The sequence below is a fragment of the Terrapene carolina genome, unplaced genomic scaffold, assembly GCF_002925995.2.
Source record: "Terrapene carolina triunguis isolate 2854851 unplaced genomic scaffold, T_m_triunguis-2.0 Scaffold23, whole genome shotgun sequence".
NCBI lineage: Eukaryota > Metazoa > Chordata > Testudines > Emydidae > Terrapene > Terrapene triunguis.
In genome coordinates this window covers 6,702,582-6,714,053 of record NW_020664374.1, presented here as the reverse complement: position 1 = coordinate 6,714,053, position 11,472 = coordinate 6,702,582, and the positions used below count along the sequence as shown (strand labels likewise).

Sequence of the window (11,472 nt, the reverse complement as noted above, 5' to 3'; positions counted from 1 at the left end):
AACCCACAACTCAATATGCCTACATAAAATAAAACAGACATAAAAAATAAAATATCACAGCTAAAAACTGGGACCTCGGTGAGGGACATTAGCCAAAATTCAGAACAGACACAGTGCTTCCCCCCCCCCCCCCGCACCCCAGACATTGCCCTCCCATCAAGGTATCAGGCAGCTCTGTCCAGATCAGAACAATCTTATCCACGTGAAAATTACTCAAAGCAAGAAAAATTTGACTCTGACCCCACATGGAAACTGTCCAGATAAAATAGGCTGTCAATTGCCCAGAATAGCTCCACTTCTCAGCACTTTGCAGATGCTATGATAGAAATGAAGACACCCTTCTTTGCCTCTTGCATAGTAACAACGAAGGGCTTCAAGAGCTTTCTATGTCACAATTAGTCCAAGTTGGAATGAAAATTTTGCCACCAGCACTCCAGCTTGTTCTTTCTGTATTTTATTGAGTGAACTGTCTTCAGAAATCAGAATGCCTGATCCACCTAACTCTGCTGCTGCTGCTCCCAAGACGGGCTCTAAGAAAGCAGTGACTAAGACTCGGAAAAAGGGAGATAAGAACTGGTTCAAGACAAGGAAGAAGTGTTACTCTATCTACATGTACAAAGTGCTGAAGCAGGTTCACGCTGACACCAGCATTTCTTCCAAGGCAATGGGCATTATGAACTCTTTCGTCAATGAGGGCATTGCTGAGGAGGTATCCTGCCCGGTGCATTAAAACAAGTGCTTGACCATCACTTCCCAGGAGATCCAGACCGCTGTGCTCCTGCTGCTGCCGGGGGAACTGGCTAAGCATGCTGTGTTCAAGGGCACCAAGGCTTTTATTAAGTACACCAGCAGCATGTAATAGGTACCACAGTCTTCCCTCTTGAATCATCTGGTGTACACCATCTCTGTAATTTGGTGGACCTGTGAAGATGGACTAAAGGAAAATAAATTTAGGAACAGTTGTACTAATAATCAGAAGCCAATGAATATTATAAAGTCCTACCAGGCCATCAATAGAGTGGTCAACTGTATAATATTCTGAAACAGGTTTTAATGCCTTTATGTAGCTTTGATGCCAAAATGATCACAGACCTCATTCAAATGCACAGGTGTGCTAAAGCATTCTCCTTCTCATTCAACTGAGACCATTCAGTAGTGCAAAACAGCACCAAACTAATGAGGGAGCATGAAATTTGGCTACCAGTCAGCCTACTGGTCAATGATATTACCCTGGGGGGGCCTATTGGAAATGTACTGGTTCCATCAGTCTTGCAGGACAGAACATTAACAATGATCTGTTTCCCTCACAGGAAAGATACTTCCCAACTTCAAACAGGAAGGGGTGAGGGTAAGTTTATGACAACTGTGAAATCTCCATACCCAGTTCAAACAACTGATACAGAGGATGTATAAATTGAGCAAGAAACCACTTAGTAGTAGGTAGTGTTATGGCTATCATGATAAATATGAGATTGTGAAGTAATCCAGAAGAGTTGTCATTTACATGGGAGTTGAAGTCAACTAGAATAATCTTACAGGCATATTTGTCATCTAGGGAAATCTGCATTTATTCACTATTAATTTTTCTTAATGAATATTGGGGCAGGAAAGGTTTGAGTTTTCTAATTATAGGACAAGCTTAATTTGGATGCAGATTTTTTACACTTTCCCATCTTATTAACCTCAACCCTGATCACCTTCCCGGATGTGGTAGGATAATTTACACTCATTCATTTGTTTAATTTGGGCCACTGACACAACAGCTGCTAACTACGATAGTACATACCTTGTGCTGAATTGGCTAGGGATGTTGTTAAACACTGCCTGTATTTAAACTCTTATTCCTGTATATTCCCTTCCATGACAAAAATGTGCATGAGCTGAATGCCTACCAGTTTGGGATCTGCTGCTACTGGATCTGCATATATATGGATCCACAGTTTCTCTCATGACCCATCTTCTCCTTTTGACTACTCTATGCAGGCCTGCAATGGAGACTCTTAGAAAAGCAGTAGGAGACGCACAGAGCTTATACAGGACTTGGATGGGATAGAAGGTCCTGGGTTGGCCATCCAAAAGACGGGTGAATTTCACTCTGCAAGCACAAAGATTTGAATTGTACTGAAGGATAGCATTTGTGCTATTAAAAATTGCTTTCCTTTTAGAGTAGCTATATACTGAACACAATAAATTACTCTAATTTAATGAAGGAAGAAATATAACAGTACAGAACATTTGCAACTAATATTGAACATTCACAGTAGAATAAAAACAGGAACTAAACACCTTGTTCAAAGACTTTGAAAAATGAATGGCAAGGCAATTAATAAAGGCTAATTTGTTGTTAAGTTAGAAGAAGAACACTTTCAGATGCCGTGTTTGTGCAGGCAACTGTTCCTGTTGAGAGATTGATTGGGATGTTTCCATCGAGTGTGTAATGAGAAAACATTGACATTTGCAGTTCAGTTGTTTGGGAAGTTAAAGCAGTAGAGCTACAAGAAACTGGATTTTTGAAACTGTTTTCTTTGGTTGGTTTATCAGCTCCATTATTGAGACCCATGCTTGAGAGTTTCACAGGGTCTGTGTTGATGCCACGTATGATAAGAAGTTTCATTTTAGGGATTGATGTCTGGTTTTACTTCAAGTAGCCAGCATCAATGGTAACTTAAAACTGATATGGCTCTGCTTTGTATATGAGTGTAGATGAGGTCTGCTTATTTTCTTAATAGACCTGTGTTGCTCCAAAGATTTACTGTTCCTTGATACTATGTGTGTGTTTATGTGAGTGTGTTTAAGTGTACATTATATTATGCACATTATAAAATACTCACTCTCTCACACACACATAAACACAGGCATTATATATAAAATATACACTCAAACATGTCAAGAAAAAGTGTATCTTTGGAGCAATACTTGTTTACAGGTCTGTCTCATCTTACGCTGGGGTTACGTTCCGCGGTCAGCGCGTAAAGCGAAAATCGCGTATAGTCAAAATGACCCTTGAAAATCCCTTAAATCACCCATAAAGTACACTTTTGTGTATACAACCCTGTACAGTACTATGTATTGTATACAGCAATGTACAGTACAGTATATAATAAAGACTACATATGCAAAATATAATTTACAGTATTTGTAATAACATAACAGAGATACAGAAGAATGAAAGAATAAAAATTGAAAACAGTACAATACAGTGCAGTACTGTAAACCTGAACAGTCACCAGTCATCCTGGATATTCTTGCTAGTCTTGTACTGTACACACTCCAATGATTAGTCTTCCTCTTCCCCTGACAACATGATTATTGAGTCGTCAGGGCTTGATGTCGATCCAGGGGACGATGGGCCAGGCTTGGGTGACGGAGAGTGAGTTGTAGACGAAGTGGTTGGCTCTGGTTCAGCTCGAGAAGTTGATTGTGTAGGCTCTGCTGCTGCTGGTTGTTTTTTCTTTAAAAACATGGTAATTGGCAACTGTCACTGTTGTCTCTTGAGCTCCTCAAACATTTCTTGGTATGGTCTCAAATCATCTGTAATACTATGGGTGATTTTGAGGCTTCGTTCCATTGAAGGATCATATTCAGAAATTAAATCATTCAAGTGTTTCGCTGCTTGGAACACTTCAGAAAATTTATGAAGATTCCAAGTTGCTGGCTCTTCCTGTTCGTCATCATCTTCGTCTTCTGTAGACGATTTTATCAGTTCCTCTAACTCTTCGTTAGTCGATGTTTCTCTATGGCCCTCAATTAATTCCTCAATTTCTTCCTCGAGAATGTCAACGAAGCCATCACCACCCACTTGCCTGGCCACCTGAACAATGAGTTGCACTTCTTTGTCAATGGTCGGGAAACCCTTAAAATCATTCACACAGTCTTCCCATAGGTTTTGCCAACATGCATTGACTGTTTCAGGCTTGATTGCATCCATTGTCTGTTTAATATAAGTGATGCAATCAGCAATGTTGAAGGACTTCCAAAACTCCATCATATTAACATTGGGATCAGCATCCATAGCGGTAAGGATCCGTGAGAATGTAAGCCTCGTGTACATGGCCTTGAAACAGCTAATGATGCCTCGGTCGAGAGGTTGGAGGATGGAGGTGGTACTGGGGGGAGAAAGATGACTGCAACGTCGTTATGCGCAAACCAGAGTGCCGCAGGTTGGCCAGGAGTATTGTCTATGATCAGCAACACTTTAAAGTCAAGTCCTTTCTCTTCAAGGTACTGCTTGACCTCCAGAATGAAACACTTGTGGAACCAATCCAGAAATAATGCTGCCGTCACCCAAGCCTTTTTATTTGATTGCCAGAACACAGGCAGGAGATTTTTGTTCTTGCCTTTTAGGGCACGGGGATTTGAAGCCCCGTAGAGCAAGCCCGGCTTTATTAAATGCCCAGCCGCATTGCCACAAAACAACACAGTCACAAGGTCTTTAGCTGCTTTGAAGCCAGGGGTTTGTCTTTCTGATTTTGAAATGTAAGTGCGGGTGGGCATTTTTTTCCAGAAGAGCCCAGTCTCGTCAGCATTAAAAACTTGTTCTGGAAGATAGCCCCTTTCCTTTAAGATTTTCTTTAATTGTTCGTGGTAGGCTTTTGCTGCCTCCTCATTGGCAGATGCAGCTTCACCAGTAGTCTGCACGTTTTTGAGGTTGAAGCGGTTCCTAAAACTGTTAAGCCAACCTTGGCTGGCTTTGAATTCCTTCTTATCAGAAGGCTGTCCCTCTTTGGCGGGAGGTTTGAACAGCGCATAGATACTAAAAGCCTTTTCTCTCAACATGTTGCCATTGATAGGCACACGTTTACGGTTCATGTCTTCCAGCCATAAGTTTAATCCTTTTTCAGTCTTCACTAAAGTCTTATCACGCACTTGGCTCGTCACCTTAGCAGTTACAGGAGCACTTGATGCCACGGCTTGACGAATTTCTGTCTCTAGAATCTTGATGGCACGGATGCTAGATTTGTTGCGGACGTATTTACGTGCCACGTTGGCGATGGACATACAGTCTCTCAATAAGTCCAACACAGCCAGTTTTTCCTCCAGCGTTGGAACACATTGCTGTTTCTTCGGTTGAGCACAAGATGAAGTAGGTGCCTTGTGTTTAGGGGCCATGTTATACAGTACAAAAAATACATACTACCTCTTTAAACAGTACAGACACAGTAGAATCTCACTCAGCGTGGCGAGATGCACACAGTATGAGAGGCACGGGGGACTGAGTACTGTAGTGGGAACAGCAGTACTGTAGTGGGAAGAGCAGATTCGCTTCTCCCATCTCACACTCACTCCGGGGCAGACACACTATTTAAATTGGGTTTTTTTTTTTTTTTTTTTGCCAACCCTCCAGGGTTATTATAGGGGAGAACCTTATCACAGGCCTAAAGACATGCTGTTGCTGTCAAGTCCCCATCCCCCCCCCCAAATATTTTATTGGGAACAGCAGATTCGCGTCTCACGCTGGTGGAATCGCCCGTTTTTGTTGTTGTTGTTTTTTTCCCCCAACCGCACAAAGCTGAAATCGTGCATGTTAAATGCGCGTAAGATGCGACAGACCTGTATTAAGAAAAGAAGCAGATCTCATCCACACTCTTACACAAAGCAGAATCAGATCAATTTAAGTAATCATTGATGCTGGCTGCTTGAAATAAAACCAGACATCAATAATTGAAATAAAGCTTCTTTATTTATAAAATGGGAATTTTAGTTAAAATGTAAGAGAAATATTTCTTGATTTTAAGCAGAGAGATGTTGCCTTTTTTGACCAGTCTTTCCATCTGTTCTTCCAGTTCAATCCTATACCATTGTGATAGAGAAAGTGATAATGCATATAATAGACCAGATGTTGTGCTCCACCACAGCTGCTTCATACTTCTTCAGTTAAATAAAAGGGCTGTAAACTCTATAGAAACAGCCCCATGGAATATCTCCAACATGCAATGATTGACATTGTGCTCTATGTGTCCCAAGTCACAGTCCCCAGTGAGGGGAGTATGATAGCGTCTAAGAAAAAGGAGGTGTGTATTGCTCTCCAGCTATTCTTGTATGTAGATCAGGTCCTATAGGGCAGTTTTATCAGAACAGAAATTAGAGCAGTCCTGAAGCTTCTTTAACACACACCAACAGCCCATGTAGCACCATGCATCGAGGTAGTTTTCAAGCCACATTTGCTTCCCACTCTCAGTTCCTGTGCTGAGTGTAGCTCAGATGGTATGCTTCTCAGTGAGAGGATCAGCTATGTCTTTTTTACTAATTCTTGGTAGAAGTCACCTCAGTGCAAAGATTCTATGCAAGGCCTTCAAAATTACTTAAACCAAGGCTGGATTAAGGCAAATGCACTTTAGGCCCCTGCATGGATCCCCAGGTCCTGGAGTCATTGGATGACTTCAGAATCTCAGCTTTTATTTTTTTTTAAATGTTTCCCCAATCTATGTTTCCCCTAATCATGGTTATGAAGAAAAACTTGAAGATGTGCCCCGGGTGTCGCTGATGCACAAATGTCTGCCTAGGTGAACAGAGAACTTAGAATAATAGCTCTGAGAGGGCTGAACTGCCCTATACTTCTTTTTGGGTTGATCGGCCCCCAGTACAGCAGGACTAACAACACTATCCCAAGAGCCTCAGTGTGTAGGGGTGGGTCTCTTACTGCCACCACCCCATTGTGTTTCAGCAGGGATGTTGTCAGAAGGGACCCATACAGAGGCTAAACCTTCCTTTGCTGGACAGATCCCAGACTGCTGGATGACAGGGAACAGCAGTCTGTGGGAGCCTAACTGACTGCTCTTGGGTAGGTAGCCCTACTATTATTACTCTTAGATGTATGGGGGGGGGGGTTAATGAGGAGGCATGGTCATGATATGTTGGCACAGCCAAGGGGGGTTGTACCTTGAACAGTGGATTGCCTTTAATCCAGGCCTGATTTAAGACTCACTAGCATTCTGTTTTAAGTGATGCAGAGGGCCTTGGGTGTAATCTCTGAACTGGGGTGAATTTTCATCTCTTTGAGAGACCAGTGTATTTATTCCCATGAGAATCATTCCTCGTGGCACTTTTTCAAAGCCATTTATCTTTTTTTTTCTCCCATGTTGTTGCTTTCTCCAGTCGAGTTGAAAATAAAGAAAAAAAATACAGAAACTCATGAAAAAAATAACATTCAGTATGCTTTACTGGTAGGTTTTTTTAACTCCCTCCCACGATTTCACCTTAGAAAACCCTTTATACAAATTTCCTCTCATACCAGGATGATTTTAGGAAAGCAATCTTATAGCACGCTGTCTTTTTGATAACTGACTTCTGGGCTAAGAACCTTTCTAGGGACACCTTGAGAATCTCCAGAAAAAGTGCTTTTGTCACCGTGCCTCAGTGGGTCACAGCTGAGAATACCAGATTCAGGACAAAGTGCTGAGAAATGGGGCAGACCCACCCCAACTGGTGGTTATTCTTCCATAAGATATACCAAGCCAGTAACAAAAGAAAACTTCTGCCTGACCACACTGGTTAACAGGAAGTCAGAAATGTACTCTCCTGAGGTATACCAGACCTTGTTTCACCAACAAGACACTAGACTTAATGAGAGTGGATATTGAAAATCAATTTAATCAAACAAAGGTGTGACTCTATACACCATATTCTTCATAGAGATATTGTTAGTATATGAATATGGCAGAACTAAAATGTGTTCTAGGCAAGATGTGTCATGTGAGATATCATTGGAAAGGTTATTATTTACTGAATATGATTATCTTATTTGTATGCATATATCGTTTCTGTATCTGAAGTTAGGAATATTAACTATGTAACAATTTACAACTGTGTTTACACTTGTGGGACGCCCACCAGACAGTATGCAATCAGCCTGGATGGGCCATTAGGAAGGACAATAGGACTTTGAAGATGCTAATCTCACTCTTTCCTGAGAAGTTTCCTGAGATGCTGCTTTAACACTGCAGGATGAGGTGATCATGTCACTTGATACTGGACACCATCTTGGACTTCTAGTGTTTTTCCATTAAGAGGGAGTGGGGGTCAAACAAAGGATTTCCACCATATGCAAATCCTATTTAAGGCTGGGGAGTGAGTTAATCATTGTTCTTCTCCACTGCCTCCCCACTCAAGAAGGAAGACTGCTGAAAACACCCAAAGAAACAAAGGAACTAAGCTGGGGGCAGGGGGGACACAGGGGCTGAGACTAGGTGAAAAAGGTCAGCCTGTGAAAGGAATACCTGGAGATTTAAGCTGCAAGCAGTTCAGTTTAAGAAACTCTGCAACCTGTATAAAACAACATTGAGGGTGAGAATTTGCTACTATTAACCAGTTAATTTAGTGTTATACGCTTAGTTTGCATTTTGTTTTATTTGCTCAGTAATCTGCTTTGATCTGTTTGCTATCCCTTATAATCACTTAAAATCTACCTTTGTAGATAATAAACTTGTTTTGTTTTCTAAAACCCAGTTTGTGCAATTCATAACCGGGGACTGGGGGAGGGGTGGCAGGAGCGCAAAAAGCTGTGCATATCTTCCTCCACATTGAGGGAGGGAGTGAATTTCATGAGCTTATATCTGTACAGTTTTCTGTGCAGCACAAGACAATACAATTTTGGATTTACTCTCCAGAGGGTGTGCACTTGAGTGCTGGGCAATTTCCTAGCTGAGTCTTCTCATGTAGAGCTAATTGCAGATTCTCTGTGATGCTACAGATGGGTGTGTCCCTACCTGTGTGTGTGTGCTGGATAAGGCTGGAGAGCCTGGCTCAGCAAAACAGTGTAAGGGAGCCCAGGCTGGTGGAGCAGGCGGGTGCAATGAAACCCCAGTACATCAGGTGGCACCCTGGAAGGGGGGGGGTCTAACCCATCACAAAAGGATTCTTCTAATCCCGAGAGATCAGCCACATAGTCAGGTCAATATATAACTCAGGTCTTACCCAATAATCACGCTGTTGCCAATGCTTTAATAGCTAAAGGTTTATTTATAAGAGAAAAGAAAGAGGAGAGAGTTAAAATGGTCAAAGGAATGGTATACATACAATAATTGCAGAGTTCTTGTATCAGTTTGAAGCAGTGATGGAATAAACTACTAACTTGTAAAGTCTCTGGTAACTTCCAAAAGATTGGAAGGTCCTCAGTCCATTGGTTGGAATGCTCCTTTTAGTGTAAGTCCATAGTCAAGAGATCAGAGCAGAAAAGAGGCAAAATGGAGATGCTTCCAGGGGGTTTTATACCTTTTCTCATGTGGAGGGACTGCTCTCAGTCTTAGTTTGTGGAAAATTACAGGCACAAGATGGAGTCCTGGGTCCCATGAGCAAGTCACATGGCCTTGAATGCGTTGATGAGTCACAGAAGCAGCCATTATCTATACTCTGGCTAAAACCTCCACAAGAAGGCCCATCAGACAGGGTTACACTTCTTTTATGTTCTATTGTGCAGACTTAGTGTCCTTTAATGGGCCATCAACTTGAACTGTCCATTCACAATGTGCTGGCTAGATTGGATGTAAACACCTTGTGGGTGTTACCCTATGAACAAACACATTTGAAATACTGGTACATAGTCAATATTCATAACTTTAGATACAAACAGGATAATCATATCTGATAGATTGTAACTTTTCCACTGATACCTTACACGACATACTTTGTACAAGATTTGTTGCAATTGCATAACAGTGGTAGCAACAATGATATACATGGTCATATTTTAATCATACAACATCACAGCTTTAGAATAAAGAATCAAACAGCATGCTGTTCCACGAGTGTTAATACATTTTAATCAGCCTTTTTACTGATATAAAGAATAATACCAGCTTTCTGACAGAACACTGTCACTTTTGTTTCTATTGTTTGTTTTTCACAGATGCACTTGCTATTGTATATGGAAATATTTTAATATGTATTGCATTTGTACCTAATGTCTGTATGATCTCTAATGTAAAAGTCTAACAATCTCAATGTAAATCAATATAATAGATGTCTTCTTTTAATGCTTCATAGCACAAGTACATGGCCAGATCCCGCAAACTCTTAGTCTTATGAGTAATTTTTGCTCCCACAAGTAGCCCTATTGGTTTAGAAGGCACTACTCACATGGGTAAGAGACTGTAGGGTCAGATCCAAACTCGGTTTCTTTTTTTTCCTTTTTAAAATACTGCAAGTATGTGTTTTATCTTCTGTTCAGCAACTCAGCATCTGAATATTGAAATTTACAGCAGTGCAGTAGATTTTGTCCTTCCTTCTATATCTTCTTATTCAGCTCATTATCACTTTATATTTGTAGAATGATCACTGGAAAACAGTGACTGTTTTATCAATATGAACTACTCTTTTAAAAGAGTCCATAGATATTTGGTATTATAGTTCAGTTATTTTTAAGCTTCTTGAGCCCATAAATCCCTCTTACCAACATCTTCCAAAACATATTTGGCCACCTATTAAATTATTTAAATACACATACTTTCCCATTTCTCCCTCCTCTTGTTACTGCCACTGCAGGAGATGAGGCTGGGTTTTATATGGGGCTGGACTGATAGATGTAAAATGCTTTAGCTGAAGAGCGAAAGCACCCAAATCAACCAAGCGGCTGATGGGAAAATGAGACAAGTCAGCACCTGTACAATGAGACGGTAAGTCCAACCTATTACTGAATGAGTATTTTAACAGGAAGCACACATAATGCACTGTATAACACTAATTACACACTGTACTAACCTTGGGAAAATCTCTTAGCCAAGCACCTTTATGTGGAACATCACCGTACCCCAGATAATTGTCCGTTTGGAGAATTTTCCATTCAGATCTGACCATGAGACTGACTCCTTGTCAGCTCATTTCTCCACAAACATGAGGCTTCAGTAGGCATTGTAGCTGTGGTTTAAGCAACAGAAACACATTTTGTTGTGTCTTTCTACCTGTTTAGTTGTCTGATCTGTGAAAATAGTTTATCATTATCTGACATTGCCTGATTCTAATGCATCCCCTTACTCATATTTCTAATGACCCCTTATCAGCTGGAGAACAAAATGGCAGACTATCCTTCATGATCAACAATATTATTCAACTCCCCTATTTTTCAATTCCTAAATTTTTTTTTACTTTAATGATTGACTTTAGTCTCCAAATTTGGCACATCTCTTCTAAGGAAAATTGGATATGCAGTGTAATAGGTTCAGTAAAATCTTTACTAACTTTTGCAGAATAAACATTTAGAAAGATTCCCTTTATGAAAATGACCAGTGACAGCTTTTTCATTCATTTGGGTTCCCCTAGCTAAACAACCACAGTCCTCACACATTCCAAAATTCACACACACACACCTTGTGATAATATTTCAGACATAAGCTACTTTTGAGACTTCAGAATTAAACCCATACAGCCAGATTCTGACATCCTTGTTCATACAGGGTAGCATCGTACCCCACAAGTTGAATTTGGTGCCTCTCAACATGAATAAGGGCATCAGAAACTGGCCCATAAAGCTCTAAATCA

The 11,472-nt window shown here is 40.8% G+C and overlaps 1 pseudogene; it reads left to right on the top strand.

Moving 5' to 3' along the window:
- The first annotated feature begins 484 nt into the window (after positions 1–484).
- Positions 485–859, top strand: LOC113406177 (annotated as a pseudogene).
- Positions 860–11,472: the final 10,613 nt, after the last annotated feature.